Source organism: Spea bombifrons, chromosome 1, assembly GCF_027358695.1.
Source record: "Spea bombifrons isolate aSpeBom1 chromosome 1, aSpeBom1.2.pri, whole genome shotgun sequence".
Taxonomy (NCBI): Eukaryota; Metazoa; Chordata; class Amphibia; order Anura; family Pelobatidae; genus Spea; species Spea bombifrons.
In genome coordinates this window covers 114,728,060-114,744,897 of record NC_071087.1, presented here as the reverse complement: position 1 = coordinate 114,744,897, position 16,838 = coordinate 114,728,060, and the positions used below count along the sequence as shown (strand labels likewise).

Sequence of the window (16,838 nt, the reverse complement as noted above, 5' to 3'; positions counted from 1 at the left end):
GAAATACCTAATTTATATGGATTTTCCATATTTTCCCAGCACATATAGGCAACATACTAAAAGGTGTACGTTACTTTATACAAAGCCGTTAAATTATTACATTAGGTATGATGGGACTGCAACTCTAATTTTAAACAAATAAAAACACCCACAAAGGTATATATTTCTGTAAAGCAGCCAATCCAGGCTAACCTATCAGCATTCTACATGCAGGTATTTGGCCACCAATCACTGTCAAAGGTGGCCACAGAAATTAGTTCCTGCCCTTTTTTCACCAACGCGTTTTGTAGTATTCTTAGGATTTTTTGTACAGGGTATGTGTTACGGCAGAGAAATCTATCCTAAATTGTTCAGCCGCCTCTCTTGATTACAGAAATACCCCACATGCCTAGTTTTTTGGTGGTTTTCTGGACATTACAGGGCACAAACTGGACCATCTGCGTTATAGATTCCAGACGTGAAATTTTCACATTTTGCTTTAGTAGACCTATGTTTTGTTTGGGCCTGTTTAGCACCCCCCTAATTATAAATACCCCCATAAAAGTATATATTTCTGTAATGCAGACAACCCAGAGTATCTCATCAAGAGCATTTGGACAATTTTCATGCAACCATTTGGCCGCCAATCACTGCCAAATTCAGCCGTTGCTCTAATTTCGTGGACTTTTTTTCACCAATACTTCTGTGTTGCTGAGGATTTTTGGCACAGGGTATGTGTTACGGCAGATAAATCCAGCCTAAAGTGTTCAGCCGCCTCTCCTGATTATGGAAATACCCCACGTGCCTAGTGTTTTTTGTGGTTTTCTGGACATTACAGGGCATAAGTTGTAAGGTGCCGGCATACTGGATAACATTGTGTGCTAAGCCAATGCTATCTATGAAGCAGCTTAGCAGTCCCACAGGAGAACATGTTCCCATAAAAGTATACATTTTTGGAAAACGGTCTACCAGAGTATTTCACCAGGAGCATTTGGACAATTTTCATGCAACCATTTGGCCGCCAATCACTGCCAAAGTCAGCTGTTGCTCTAATTTCATGCACTTTTTTCACCAACACTTCTGTGTTGCTTAGGATATTTTGCACATGGTATACGCTATGGCAGAGAAATCCAGCATAAAGTGTTCAGCCGCCTCTCCTGATTACAGAAATACTCCACATGCCTAGTTTTTTTTTGTGTGGTTTTCTGGACATTACAGGGGACCCACCAAACTAAACCCAAATTTTTGAAGATCGTGGGGAGGAAAGGGTTAATTTAGGGTAAGACCGGTATATGGGTGGTTATGTACTGATTTTTGATTTTTTTTTTTTTTTTAACTGCAGCTCTGCATGATGCTCTGTCTCTCTCTCAGATGGAGGAGAGAGGCAGAGCATCTGCAGTAACGGTTACACGATCGCAGTGATTGGTCATCACAGCGATAGTGTGACGTTACTGCCGGATGTGGGGCAGTCCCCCAAGGCTAATGACATACCGGAGGGAATGCCCGATTGCACGATCTAGAAAGACCCTGCAGGGGGATACCCTGCACTCCTGAGAACTTCCGGGAAGGGAAAGCCTGATAGCGCGATCGGGCATTTCCAACTGTAACAGTTTACCGGCATACGTGCCGGTAACTGCTACAGCTCCCTCATCGGAGTGATCGGGTAGCCCAGCAGCGTCTAGGCAGACCCTGCTGGACTACCCCATCCTCCCGTGAACTTCCAGGTCACGTCACGTCGCGCGATCGGGCATTTCAATCTGTAACAGTTTTCCGGCTTCGCGCCGGAAGCTGTTACAGGAGATCAGGCAGCAGAAAGCCAGCGACCTGGCTTCTGCTGCCAGGGGGGAGTCCAGGCTGTCAAACAAAGGGCTAGATGTATCGGTACGTCCATAGGGGTTTCTTAATGGGCGTTTTTTGGACATCCCGGTACGTCTATAGGGGATTGAAGGGGTTAAGGGTACTTTCAAAACAAACACATTGGACTTGTTTAAAATTATGGGGCACATTCAAACCCAATTAAATCTTCCTGCTGACTGGACCGTTTCGTTGATTACCGTATTTGCTTGAATATAAGACGGTTTTTTTTCCACAGATAATGCTCTGAAAAATACCCCTCTTCTTATATTCAGGGTCGTCTTATAATCCGACCTCAAATCAGGGTCTGACTATAAGACTTGCTGCAGGGGACTTGGATCCTCCTCTCTGGCAGCCAGTGAATGTCTGTGCGATGCGTGCAAAGAACCTCTCCTGCTACCCGGCGCTTCTGACAGTACTTCTGTGATGGAGCGCTGGCGTGACACAGAGACCCCGGCGGAAGTGCTGGGTAGCAGTGGAGGTTGTCTATGCACAGCGTGCAGACATTCACCGGCTTCCCCCGCTAGACACCAGGGAGTCTGGGGATACATTGGTAAGTATGGGGGGGGCAGAGTGGCATATAGGCATGTATAAGGCACATCTGGGGGGCAGAGTGGCAAGCCCAGGGGGCAGATGTTCATAAAAGTGGGGCAGGTTGGCAAATAAAAGGAAATAAAAACAAGAATGCATTTTTCTCAATCATAGTTTTTATTTAATATGAAAAAAACCCTTACATTTACTCTCCCTATAGGGTAGTCTCATATTCAGGCTTTTTCTTTTTTTCCTGAATTAATATTTAAAATTTTTATTGGGGGGGTCTTCTTTTAACCGAGCAAATAGGATATTACGGTGATACAAATAACTTTTGTTCTTAACCCCAGCGTTCAAGCAATCCCTTTGGCTTGGCATTTTTTGTCCTATTACAATCGATATTTGGTGTGGAGGGGGGCATCTAGAATCAAGAAAAAAAAAACAAAACTGAAATTATTCTCACCCTTACAACCACTATAGACCCACAGCAATATATTTTGCTAAAAGTAATTATTCTCCTGGAAACACTTTTTTGCTAGTTGATCATGCTAAATAGGAACAAGGCAAACATTTGTAAAATGCTAAGTGATATTGGGTCTTGATAAGATTTGTACACCATAGAAACAAAACAACTTACGCTTATTTTTAATGTCAAAGCTCCAGTACGGTCACATTGACAGGATGCCTGTTCTCTGTGTACAGGTAATGCCTGGGTGTGTTATTTCCTTTTCCCTGCCGAGATGTTTGTGTATTTAAGGCCTAGCAAGAGATAAGTCTGCAACCATGCTTAATCTTTTCCTCTTTTTAATGCAAGATAATGCTTAGGTACGCGTCTTAAGCCTTACACCACACAAATGTGTATGGATCTCGTGTTCCTACACGTTCGTTTTTGAATTTGTTCCTTTTTTATGTTTATTTCCCATTTTTAAATGGCTGCTTTCCCAATAAAGGTAAAACTCTTTCCTGTCCAATTAAAATATATTGACAAAGCAATTCAGTAAGCACAAAGTACTTCTGGAAATCCATTCTCTGACAAAGGGCTCACCCGTTCTGCTACTGGGTATAAGGGGTGCTGTCAGACAGAATGCCAGTGATTTTCACAGGGGTTTTAACACTTAATTTGAGGTTGCTTAACAAAATGGTTTGTTTGTATTATTGTCATTGTAGTATTTTCCATTGTTCAGTAAAAGTGACACAATCATACAATGGAATCCAGTTATTCTGCAAATAGTTTAATGTTGTAGGTTTAATTTGAAATAATTGTTTCAAATAAAAAAATCGCCTTTCAATTACAGAGAAAACATGTTTTAACCATAACTTTGTATAACCTGGACTCAATAAAAGTGCTGTATTTGTTTCATCAGCCTTCAGCATCTAAATAAGAAAATGCTAATTTAAAACTGATGAATATTCAACATACGAAAAGTGTAATCAACATAAATAATTTCATTAAACATATTATGCTAAGAAAATCTTTGTGGCACTATACTGCTTTGATTATGACTTGAAGAGATAAAATAATCATGAAAAAATTAAAAGTATAAAACAACTTAAATTATACTTTGCTATTCTCTGTTAGAACTTTTTTTTTTAGCAGGGAATGTATTGCCTAAATATAACATAACTGCAGGCAATAGAGACCTCTGGGTCTGCAAAAAACAAAACATAACAGTTGGTATGAAAACAAAACACACTTTAGTACAGTGCTATACTAGATTATATCTGTACTTCAATGCTTGGGATTGCTGCATGGCACCTTTTACATTTCATGCTGTCTATTTTGCAAATCCATAGGGAGATTTTGCAGAATTTCTCCATTCAATTTTGCTGCAAATGGTAAAGGGCTTATCGCTTGCAGCAAAATGTCATGCAGGACATGTGTTCAGACGAACACATCTCTGAGCACGTGATATATTCATCTCCAGCCAGCTGTAGCCCTCACGTGGTGATCGCTGTGGATAGGTGTCTGTTCAGACCTATGTGCGGATTTGTGGAATGGCCTCCCGTTGATTTCAATAGGAGTACCCTCCTGTCAATGACTGCTACAAACATCCAGTCACTGGCAAGAAATGTCAGACCACGGCAGAGTAGGGCAACTTGCAGGTAAGGTAAATGCTTTTCTTTATTTTTGTTTTCAAAGAATGCATATTACATACTTGAGTACTTTAATATACCATATTTGCTTGATTATAAGACAACCCCCCCAAAAAGAAATTTGAATATTTTAGGAAAAAAAGAAAAAGCCTGGATATAAGACTACTCTATGAGAAAAAAGCTTTACTAGTAAATATTCTCATGTAAACAATTTTTTCATATTTAATAAAAATTATGATTGACAAAAATGCATTTTGTTTTTATTTCCTTTTGTTTGCCAACCTGCCCCCAGTTATGCACATCTGCCTCCCAGATAGGCCTTATACCCTCCTAAATGCCAATCTGCCTCCCTGATAGGCCACTCAGCCACCAGATATGCCTTATACCCCCTATTTACCACTCTGCCCCCCAGTTATGCCTCTTGTCCCCCTATATGCCACTCTGCCTCCAGAAAGCCCTTATACCCCCCCATATGCCACTCTAACCTTCCCCCGACTTACCACTGCATCCCTAGATTTCTCTCCGTGCTGCAGATTCCTTGGTGTGTAGTGGTGGCAGTCGGTCAAGGTCTGCGCGATGCACGCATGCAACCTCCACTGCTGCTGCTGCCGCCGCCGGTACTTCCGGTGCTCATTCATAGAAGCCCCAGAGGAAGGTCATGTGATGCCGGCGCTCCATCATAGAAGCCCTGGCAGAAGTCCCAGCAGCAGTGGAGGTTGTCTGCTCTGAAAAAAACCTTGTCTTATAATCGAGCAAATACGGTACTTTCTTATATAGTAGGGTGGAGGGGGCAGGGACACCAAACTGTCTCTAACGCTTTAAGAAAATTTCTTTTACACAAGACTTCCACTTCCTTTGGTTGCATGTGTAGTTAAAGACAACTATTGCTGTGTTTTGGCAGCTGCAGGATTTTGGTAACATTGAAAATCAAAGACTGTTTACTGTACTTGACAACCCCACTAAGGAAAATGCATATTAAAGTGTGTTGTGAGTACTTTTTTTTTTTAATTTTTTTTTATTTTGAATACTGCATATTAAAGTACTTAAGACACAGATGCTGCAGCACTTCTGTGATCTGATAATAGGCGTTCACACTAAAAGACAATATAAATTGTACGCTTCTTGCCGTTATATGTATGTCACGTTAAATGATGTTGTCTTAAGATTTGTTGTATACAGAAGATTACATATGTATACTCCTTTTTTTGTAAAGAAATAAAAAAATAAAAAAGACATCTGCTGCTGTAGGGTGCATGACCTTGACGAGGTAAGTGAAGGGGCTTCTGGTCTGACATGCTGGTAGTGGGGGATTACTATATTGCACTGAATTATTGTACGTTACTGTGCACCCCTTCATTGCTGTATTGCTGGTGGCACGTCAAGCAGCCAGCAGAACTTGTTGAAGGGTGGCACAGGCTACGTTCAAGCAGACATGACATGGGGCCCCCCCTCCAGGAAGCACCCTCCGGGCGGGAGGAGGTTTACGAACTGTTGCCACAAGGGGACTGACCATTTTGACTGTGACAAAAGGTCCTTCGTATTTGGGTCCTAATTTCTTGGTAGAGCAGGCCAGACAGAAGTGCTGGGTTGAAAGCCACACCTTGTCACCCACATTATAAGCTGGAAGGTCTTGTCTTCATGGTATTTATATGACTATTGGGTCTTGGGTAGGATGTCCTGTAATACAGAGAAAGTGTGTGATAGTTCATGAATGTGAAGAGAGGAAACTGGCACATTGATGGGAATGGTTGAACCAGGAAATGTCATGGGGTAAAAGCCACATAATGCATAAAAGGGTGATATCAAAATGGACCTGTGCAAACTATGGTTGTACACAAACTCTGCAAGAGGCAGGAAGGAGACCAATCATCTTGGAGGTATATGATGAAGCATCAAAGCTATTGCTCAACAGTTTAGTTGGTTCGCTCTATTCGGCTGTTAGTTTGGGGTTGAAAAGCAGTTGACAGGGTTGGTTGTCTTTGTATGCCCTTGCAAAATGTGGCCAAAAATGTCATATAAGTAATGTGCCTCTGACGTCGACGAGTTGACATTATCTTTTTTAATAGAAGGTGGCTAGTCGGTAGTGAAGTCCATAGACATGCTGGCCTATTTTCTAGTTGAGACAGGAAGTGGTTGTAGCAGGCCTGTTGATTGTGTATGTGATCCTTTGACACAGGCACATGTGCCACAGGGGGATACATACCGGATGACTTTAGTGTTTAAGCCTGGCCACTAAAAGCGTCTTTGTATAAGTTCCTTCTTTTTCTGAGCACCCCCATGTCCTACTATAGGAGTATTCTGGTGTGCTTGCAGTACCCGAAGACGTGACTGGAACATACCTCCTATGCTTGGGCAGGCAAAGCCCATGCTTTGGCTTATTGCTGTATAGAGACAGAGGAGGTGTCTTGCAGGATTACAATTTCATTCGATAATGGACCCGAGACTGCAATAAAATGGTGGGGTTGTAGTATGGGTGCTAACTTCACCTTGCAGGAGAGTGTCTGGTGTGAAGTCTGCTTTATTGTTATGGAAACCTGCTGTTTGTGGACTGTGGCCAGTTTAAGATGACTGTTTTTGGGATCCATCTCAGATTGGTTTGGGGAAATCATGAATCCCAGGAATTCCACAGTGGACACCTCAGACACATTTTGTATGATTTTGTCTATAAGTTCTCTTGTTAACCACTAACATCGAGCTTACATGGGTGCGGTGGTACTCCAGACTGGAGGAACAGATAAGGATGAACACATGCTCTGAAAATGTTAACAAAATGCTAGAAGTTGACAGGGGCATTGCAGGGGCTGTACGGCATTACAGTGTACACAAAATGTCCACTCGTCGCCCTTGCATGTACAGACCAACTCGTATGCCCTCTGATCAATCTTTGTGCATTAGTTCTGATATCGGGGTAAGTAGATATTTATTTTTTACGGTTATTTTGTTCAGTTTCTCGCAGTCGATGCAGGGGAGCAACCCACCTTTGTTTTTCTTCTGACATAGAAGATACTGGACACTGCAGGTGAGGTGGGCAGATGTATGAACCCTTTGACAAGATTGTTATCAATTTAGTCTTTCGGCACCTTAAGCTGGGGTTCAGACAGGGGATATATCTAGCCTTATAGAATAGGGGCCCTGGGTAACAGGACAATGGGACATTCTTAGTCTCTGAAAAGAGAGGGGCTGAGGTTTTACCCCTTCACAAACACATGAGCAAAGACCTGGTATGCTATAGATATAGACAGTATGAATGTATTCATGCTCAGACAGGCGTCTGACTGATTCTACATAAAGAAAGCACCCACAGCACAATTGGTTTCTCATTCCACTGTAAGGAGAGGGAAACAGGTGAGGGTAGCTTGAGTTTAGGAAGTCTGATGGTCATAGACAAGTAGAGTTGCTCACCTTCTGATGCGTGTTACTTGGCCATACACTTTCAAACCATATGCCCAGACTTACCACAGTACAGACGCAGGTTAAAGGATCGTCTACGTTTTTTCCCCTCTTTGGACAATAGTCCCTGGGCTACACTTATTTGCATGGGTTCTTCTAGTGCATGTTAGGGGTAGGTAAAGAGGCAGCTTGGTGGCATGGATGACTTTATGTGAGGGACTGGTGGACATCGCATTGTGTTCCAGGCGCCTGTCTTTTAGCTGTATGTCTGGAAGGATGGTATGTTCTAAAGAGAATGGCGTTCCCACTCTAGCAAGCTCATGCTTGAGCAACTCTGATAGTCCATCTCTTAATTGATGCAGAAGGCTTGGCTCGTTCCAGGTCGTCTCAATGGCTAATCACCTGAAGTCAATTATGTCTTCCACAGGACACTGACCTTGTTTCAAGATGCAAAACAAGATTGTAGCAGAAGTCGCTCTGTGGGGGTCATCGTATAGTGAGTCTATTGCCTGGCGAAACAAATCCCAAGAGTTCCCAGATGGGGCTGTTATAGCAAAGTTCACAAAGACACTCTCCTGAGCAAGGAGGGGAAGGGCAGGTCACATTGTATAGGGAACTGACAGTTACACAAATTGGGTTATTGTTTTACAGCATATTGTTTCACTACAAATACACATGTAAGACGGCATGAGCGCTGACGGCATAATCCAACTTTCATCTTAAGTTGAACCGAACTTTTCTGGAAACCTGTAACACTGTTAGGTCACATAGTGCAGCCAGTTACCATAAGTACGGGAGAATTAATAACAATGTCTGCTAAAAAGAAGGAAACCTCCAAATTTTGCTCTACTAATTGGGGATGTTGCTGCAAAATAGTGTACAAGTTTGGCAAGTGTAATTTGCAAATCAGATGATTGTGTTTAACTAAAGAACTATTTATTTTTCTTGGAAGGAACATTCACCGGTCAAAACTTGGCATACTAAGTGTTTTCTTCACTGTGAGTTTATAGGGAAGTTGTGGTAAACTTAGAAAAGGAAAGAGTAGGTGTCATGTGACAGAGAAGTTTTAGTTACTATTTTTGTTGTAACTGCCACAAATATTGCATACATAGGACCAAAGTGCTATATACATATATGTATGTATGGTGGGAGTTCCCTTTTGAGCATTTCAAATCACAAAAGGGCAATTGGCCCTTGGATAATGGTTAATGAAATTGGCAAAATATTCAAGAAATCTCACTAGTTTAACACATTAACCATGGCATTATTCACTATTCACATTATTCACTAGTCGGTTCACTAGTCACTTCCTAATGCATAATACAGTCAGTGAGAAATGTTTGTGTTGACCAAATGTAGGCAGCAAACCCCAGGCATTGTCTATAAACTCCCATGTTTACAATGAAAATGGCAGCTCTCTATATTTTCTCCATTGCTATTAGTTTTTAAAGATCTGGGAATAATGCTGGTGAGTGCTTAGTTTCCTTTCTGCTGGACAACACAGTACGTGAACCAAGTCTTCTGAAATGCTAAGACTTGGACTCACTCTGCAAAGACTTAGACAATCTACTTTAAACGAAAAGCTTGCTCTTTTGGGGAATTTGTCTGGTATGGCAGACTGCTCATCCATAATCTCAGACAGCCAATCTGTAACCCTAATGAAGCAAGCTTTTCTAGATGCTTTCAACTAGTGAGTACTACAAATGCACTCTTTCAAGACAAGCTGGGTATTAGAATCTCACAGACCTCATTTCTTTTTAAACCAAATCTAGTACTCATCCTATAGAGCTATAGGAAAACTAACAAAACAGCATTGGTCTGATCTATTGGTGAACTAGCCATCAAGAGCACTAGATAGGCTTCATACAAGAGGAAATGTGTGTGTCTGTGGTTGTTCACAGTTGTGGAATTTAACCACCACTTCAGCACTTCAACCTTGTAATGGACCTGTTTTTCACATTTGCTTCTATTTTGAAGTCACATATCCGTTTCAAGGATTTTTGTATGATGTGTAAACATGTAACGTGCTAGCAGATAACTATTTAAACAAAGGACTAAATATAAATGTTGGGTATAAGAAAATAATATGGAAGAGTTAAGCAGAGAGTTAATTCTCAGAATAAGTCACCTATAAGGTTTTACAGTTGTGTTTAATTGGCCAACTCCCGTGAGCTTTGCAAGTAGTGATAAATTGGCCGTGTGTAATTCATAGATGGTGTTGAGAGAGTTTTATAAAGTTGTTGCATTCATTTTAATGCAGGACAAACTCAGCTCAGCTTCCAAAAAGTTCCCCAGGGTTAGCAGTTTATAATTAATATTGGAGTATATGATTGAGATGACATTTTTTAACTTGGCTGCAATTTAGTAAACGCTCGCATGTTCAGGCAACTCTTTATTATTTCTTTCCATCCTTCAAAACATTGTTTGCATTCACACGTGTGTTTGACACACAACTAATGTAGTAGGAACTTGATATTTATTTTATCCTCTGAAAAATTCTGTACCACCAGATATACACCCTATATATCACACACAGATTATAACCAAAAGTATGTGGACACCTGACCATCGCACCTATATGAACTTTTATCCTGTTCCAAAACTATGGGTATTAATATGGAGTTACCCCCACCTTTGCAACTGGGGAGACTTTCCATAAGACATTTCCAATGTTTGTCTATAGGGATGGTATACCCATATGCTTAACCCCTTTGCGACCTTTGCCGGTTTGAACCGTCACTAAATTAAATAAGCTTAGAAAGTGGTCAACGATCACTTTCTTCTCTTAAACGGTGTTGCTGTAATGCCTCGGTGTCGAGGCATTCAGTAACGCCGAGATCGGCATCGGGGGCCATGTCTGGCCCCTCCCCGGGGCGTCAACATCCGCCATACATAGTATGGCGGCGGACGCCCGTTTTAAAAGTGTTTGTTTAGGAGGCGATCAACGATCACCTCCTAAACTTAAATGGTGTCGCTGGAGGCATTCAGGGACACCAAACACTTACCTCAAGACGGGCTGTGAGCGCTCCGGAGAGCGGTCACAGCCGCCGCTGCCGGTGATCTTCACCATCGGCAAGATGGCAGCCGCCCTGTAAAAAAAAAAAAAAAACAATCAAGTTGAAAACGTTCGCTAGATGGTCTCCAGACCCTCTAGAGAACTCTGGCTCCACTTGCAGGTTGAATACAGGTACTGCATTCAACCATGCAAGTCAATGGAGCCCAGCTTTCTAATCACAATGTGATTAGTAAAATATTCAAAAATTACAAAAAAAAATTACAAAAAAAAATGTGCTAACATTTAAAAATAATTATGCAGTGATGTCACCAGAGGAACCATCCAGTACCAGCAAAATGTGTAAAAAATATATTAAAAAATATATAATAAAATAAAAAAATAAAGTTTATTATTTGGAGCAAGTGCTAAAATTTCTCAAAAATCTCAACATAGAAATAGTTAAAATAAAAGCACTTCAAATACCCAAGGGGTGTCTAATATATAAAAAAAATGGCTTGATGGGGTAAATTGGAGTGGGCAAGCTCAAAGATAGGGCATAGGTACAGACTGACCAAAATGGAGAAAAAAAGCGCACTTCCCAAATGTGGAATTTGAAATCTCAAACAACAAGACAAACCCATGCATGTCGGGTATCACTGCACTCAGGAGATGTTCCTGAACACACATTGGGGTGTTGTTTGACAGTGACATATACCAGAACCTGTATATCTATAACTAAAGTACAATTTGTGTGGAAAAAAAAATTACTATTTCAAAGTTTGACAATGTGTGGTTGTATAATTAGTGCATGGAAAGGGTTAAAATAACAGCATTTGAAGTACCCTGGGGTGTCTAGTTTTTAAAAATATATGGTTTGATGAGGTAAATTGCATTGGCCGGCTTCAAAGATGTCACAAATACCACATGAAGCAGAATGACGAGATTTCAGAAAAAATGGTTTTGAAATAGCAAAACACTTCTTGTAATTTTTGCCCAATAACTTGAAGAAAGAAGCAAACAAAAAAAAAATGGGTGTTTCTAAACCCAGGACAAATAGTACTAGAATCTGTTTAGCAGTTTTTTCATTTGTTTTTGCAGATGAGTAAAAAAAAAATTCAAATAAAAGTGAGAAAAAGTCATTTTTTTAACAAAACATCACCATAATGTTAAAAAGAGCCTTTGTCACAAAGTGTACTACGAGTAAGAAACAGTCTTGACATTAAGGGGTTAAAATAATAAAGATTGATTTACCAACAATAACATGCATTTCTGTAGTAGGGATGTGAGGGACATTAGACTGTTCTTTTTAAAATAATATAACAAAAATCTCCAGGGAAGAATTTTTTGTTGGTCCTTAAGTGTGTAAGGTAATTTATTTCTGCATCAAAGAAAACTTACTGGGGGCTGCAATTTTTTATTTTGGGGAATTTCCCTGCTTAAACACCTCACTTTGCTGTTTATGGCAATACTAATCAATTCCTATTTGCCTTATAAAAACCTTTCTTCTTTAGACTTTCATCAGTCAGTGCCAGTTTTGTTTACCACAGGGAGTATGATAAGAAGTCGTGGTGTTCTGTAGATTAGGCTATAATAACAGAGCTAGCTAATACATGACTAATATGGAGTTGTCTAAAACATTATACATTAAAACTCACTTTAACTTGAGGCTACTAATACAAAAAATGTCAGTTTTGCTTGAAACTCTTTACAATGATAATTTTTCATAGTCACATAACTAAAGATTCACAAAAAAGTAACCTTTAGGGATCCCAAACATATGATTGAGTCCCAGTGTAATGTCAATGTATTACCATAACCTGTCTTTTGTGCATGTATGACCTGTATTGTATGCAATTAGTTCAGTCTCATCTTTGTAATGGTCATTGTATTCCCTGTCATTTTTTTTTTACTAAATTTCAATTATTTTTCTATTTTAGGTGCAACAGAAATAGGCCATCTTAAGATGTTTTTACCGCGAAAAGGTGAGTTGATCAAAATGCATATGTTGGATATACTGGATATATAGTGGCAAGAAGACAGAAATAAACCCTGTGGAAATTCCTGGTTTTCTGCATTGTTAATAAAATGTGATATATATACGCATTTGTCTATAGACAAACACAATTTGTACTCTTTTGTGTCATTAACCATTCACAATGCTGGTGTAAAATGTAAATGAACCCTTGGTTGAACCTCCTTTGCCAGCAATAACTTAAAACAAGTGCTTTTGGTAGCTGAACATCAGATGTGCACAATGTTCAAGAGGAAGTTTAAACAATTCTTCCTTACAGAACTGCTTAAAGCCAAATTCTTAGGATGTCTGGTATGAACAGCATCTGTAATGGGTTAAGGTTTGGGCTCTGATTGGGCCACTCCAGTAGGCAGATTTTCTTTTTTTAAAACCATACTGTATTACTAAAATGTTTAAGGTCATTGTCCTGCTGCATCACCCAACGTCTACTGAGCTTCAGCTGATGAGCAACAATCCTGACATTATCCTGTATGATACCTTGATAAACCTGGGAATGTCCCCTCAATGATGGCCTGCTGTCCAAGCCCCAGAGGCAGCAAAGTGGACCCAAATAATGATGCACCCTCTACTGTACTTCACCGTTGATATTTTCATGTTGGTATCTTTGCCAAAGGTTCAACCTTAGTTTCATAAGTCCGCAAAACATTTTCTCAGTAGCGTTGTGGAGTGTCAAGGGCTCTTTGTCAAACTTCAGGCTTCCAGCAATGTTTTTTGTTTTGTGTATGGTATGCTCGTGAACTGAGATCCTCAGCCAATTCCAATTATTCCTTTCAGTCTTTAAATGTTACTGTTTTACCTAGTTGCGCATTCTGCGTTGTGCCCTTGGAGTCGTCTTGGCTGGGCACCCACTTATAAGCAATTTGCGCATGGTTCACCTCAGCTTTTCTTGAGAATAGCAAACTCCTAAATGTTTTGAGTTTTTTTTCTTACGTCAAAGTAGCTTTAAAACCTACATCCAGTCCCGTTTCATTGGTTGAACTTCAGGTTTACTAACTCCTGACTCCAATTAGCTTTTATTGAAGTGATTAGCATAGGAGTTCACATATGTTTTCCAACCCACACTGTGAATATTTGACTGATGTATTCAGTATGGACAAGAACAATGCAATCGTTTGTGTTATTAATTAAAATGGATTGTGTTTGTTCATTATTGTAACTTAGATGAAGATAGTATCAAAGTTTAATCATAAGTTTAAGAAAAATGTAAACATAAATTCCAAAGAGTTTGCTTACTGCTTCATGTCACTATAAATATTTGATAATTAAATGGATTTACTTTTCCTATGTCAAGATGACAATATGAAGCGGGCAATGTGAAGTGTATCCTTTCTTTCTTGCTAGAAAATCTATTACCGTATTTGCTCGATTATAAGACAAGGTTTTTTTCCAGAGCAAATGCTCTGAAAAATACCCCTCGTCTTATAATCGGGGTCATCTTATAATCAGACCTCAAATAGGTCTGACTATGAGACTAAGATCCAGATCCCACATTTAACCCCCCCCTCGTGTGTAGCTGGGGTAGCGGAAGTTGTGTACGCGAATCGCGTAGACGTCTACACGCTGCCCGGACAACACACCGGGGGGGGGTGTTAAATGGGGGGCATAAGGCATTTCTGTAGGCAGAGTGCTCTATGAAATGCCTTTTAACCCCCTTAATCCCACTCTACCTCCAGATTTGCCTTTTAACCCTATATATGTCACTCTGCCTCCTGAAATGCCTTATACCTCCCTATATGCCACTCTGCCCCATAATATGCCTTTTAACCCCCTAAACGCCAAGTGGCATATAGGGGTATAAGGCATTTCTGGAGGCAGAATGGCACATAGGGGGTCAAAAGGCATATCATGCGGCACAGTGGCATATAGGGGGTATAAGGCATTTCTGGGGCAGATGTGCATAACTGGGGGGTCAGGTTGGAAAATAAAAGGAAATAAAAACTAAATATTTTTCTCAATCTTAGCTTTTATTAAAAAAAATTGTTTACATGAATTAACATTTACTGGTAAAACTTTTTTCCTATAGGGTCGTCTTATATTCGGGCATATATATTTAAGTTATGGTCCTGACCTAATCAGTATTCAAATGTAAATGATGTATGGTGCATTGAACTGTACACAGATACATAAAGTGTATTTCATTATGTAAGATGGTTAAACATAACAGGTCTATGTATTCAGTTACAGTACTGTTCACTTATTTAAATTGAGTAATATGGGGCATAAATACTTCTAGCTCTAAAAATAACATATTAATAAGCCAAATACTTTGTAAGCCCATGTTTACTGTGATGTAACAGTGATTGGATCTAAAGTGAAAGCATGATGTAAGTGAAGTGCTCCAAGTTAATTCAATTTACAATGGCTAAAATGTTGGAAATTGCTGACCAGTTTGGACATTGTAATGCTACAAATATCTTGTGTTTTCATATTCTTATCACGGTAATGTCTTTGAGGAGGTTTCAATATTTGAGATTTCATATCCCTCATTATCGCTATAGTAAGACAGACTTGAGTAACGCAGTATGTCATTGTGTTATTTTCCAATGGCTGTTCCAGCTTTTTAAAGCTAACTGAATTTCAAAATGAAACATGGCAACATAGTTGCAGTAAAGCTTGGAGGTACTTCCCACAAATTAAATTAACTGAGAGCATGAGAAGTGATAGACAAAAAATAGATTTTGCAGCCTGGCTATTAAAGCTAGGTAATGGGGAACTGCTTGGTAACGAAAGTCTTTCAGAGAATTTTATTTGAAATGGATGTTTGGTAGAGAAAATATTTGCCACCTTCTTGTCACCTAATTTTTAAATACGTACAAAGTATGTTTGAAAGTTGGTGCAATAAAAATAATAATAATTCTAAACTTGAAGTTAGAGAAAGAAACACAGCTACAAGTGAAAAAAAATAGCAAAATATGTTGTATACGGGGAGGTTCTAACTGGCAGCACCAAAGAAAATGCTGTTTTTTATTCCCTGTATTGATTTAGCTTCCTCATGTTTTTTTAATAAGTTTTGCAGTGAGTCGGACTTGAACAATTTTGCAGGGTCGGACTTGAACCATCTTAGTACCCTATAGATGTGCGTGTACGTCCTTTAAAAGGCATTCAATAAAGCCCTTTAGGACGTCCATGTACGTCCTGACTTTCTTGCAGCGGCAGGGACATCTCGCTGACGCTGCACGGGCGATGAGGCTGTTGTTTGACCGAGCATTCCCTTCCAGGAGACCTCGCTTCTGACGTCAACCAGGAGGTCAGCAGAGGATAGGATATCCCCTACAGGGTCTGTCTAGACCAGGGATAGGCAAAGTGTCTTTATAAGGACACCGGTGTCCATGTGAAGGTTTATGAAGGTCCAGAGAACATCATTTAATTGTCCACCACAGACCCCGGCAAATGTCCACCATGAGAAATGTTGGTGCCTTCCCCTAGTCTAGACTCTGCTGTTATATCTTGCCCCCTGCTGGCCGTTCACGTGCATTGCAAATCCTAAATGCAAGTCTATGGAGACACGGTTGGTGATCATCTTGGTGATCTTACCGCAAGTAGAAAACAAAAATCTAAAGTCTAACAATACTGTCTGTCTTACAACCAACAGTGCCTATATTCTGTGAAGTGTAGGCCGCTTCTGTTGCAATATCTGTGTTGTGAAATACCGTAGAATAGTATCATATGATGTTGCACCTCTAGATTTGGCCGACTGTTCAAGTCTGAATCATTTTAGATGGTGTTTTAGTATAATTAAATAAAATGGAGCTAAATGTGATGAAATTAACAAAAAAAATATTTTATAATTTATAATACTAACCTTGCATATGCATTATATTTTTTTTTTACCTTTACCTTGCTTTTCTAGTATTGACAGTTTCCTTCAAAGTCATGGCATTAGTTAGTTATCATCTTTATTATTCTGCAAAGCTTTGCAGATGTAGAGGCACTACTTAGAAGTAGTCTGGGAGTTTACAATTG

General features: G+C 39.9%; 1 protein-coding gene across 2 annotated transcripts in view; it reads left to right on the top strand.

The window, feature by feature from the left end:
• The window catches only part of TPST2 (tyrosylprotein sulfotransferase 2), a 30,671-nt gene that overhangs the window by 4,523 nt on the left and 9,310 nt on the right, over positions 1–16,838 (top strand). For both annotated transcript variants that reach the window (XM_053469464.1, XM_053469456.1), the window contains exon 2: positions 12,781–12,825. The gene's annotated coding sequence lies outside the window, so the exon portion shown is untranslated. The remainder of the gene's footprint in view (positions 1–12,780; positions 12,826–16,838) is intronic.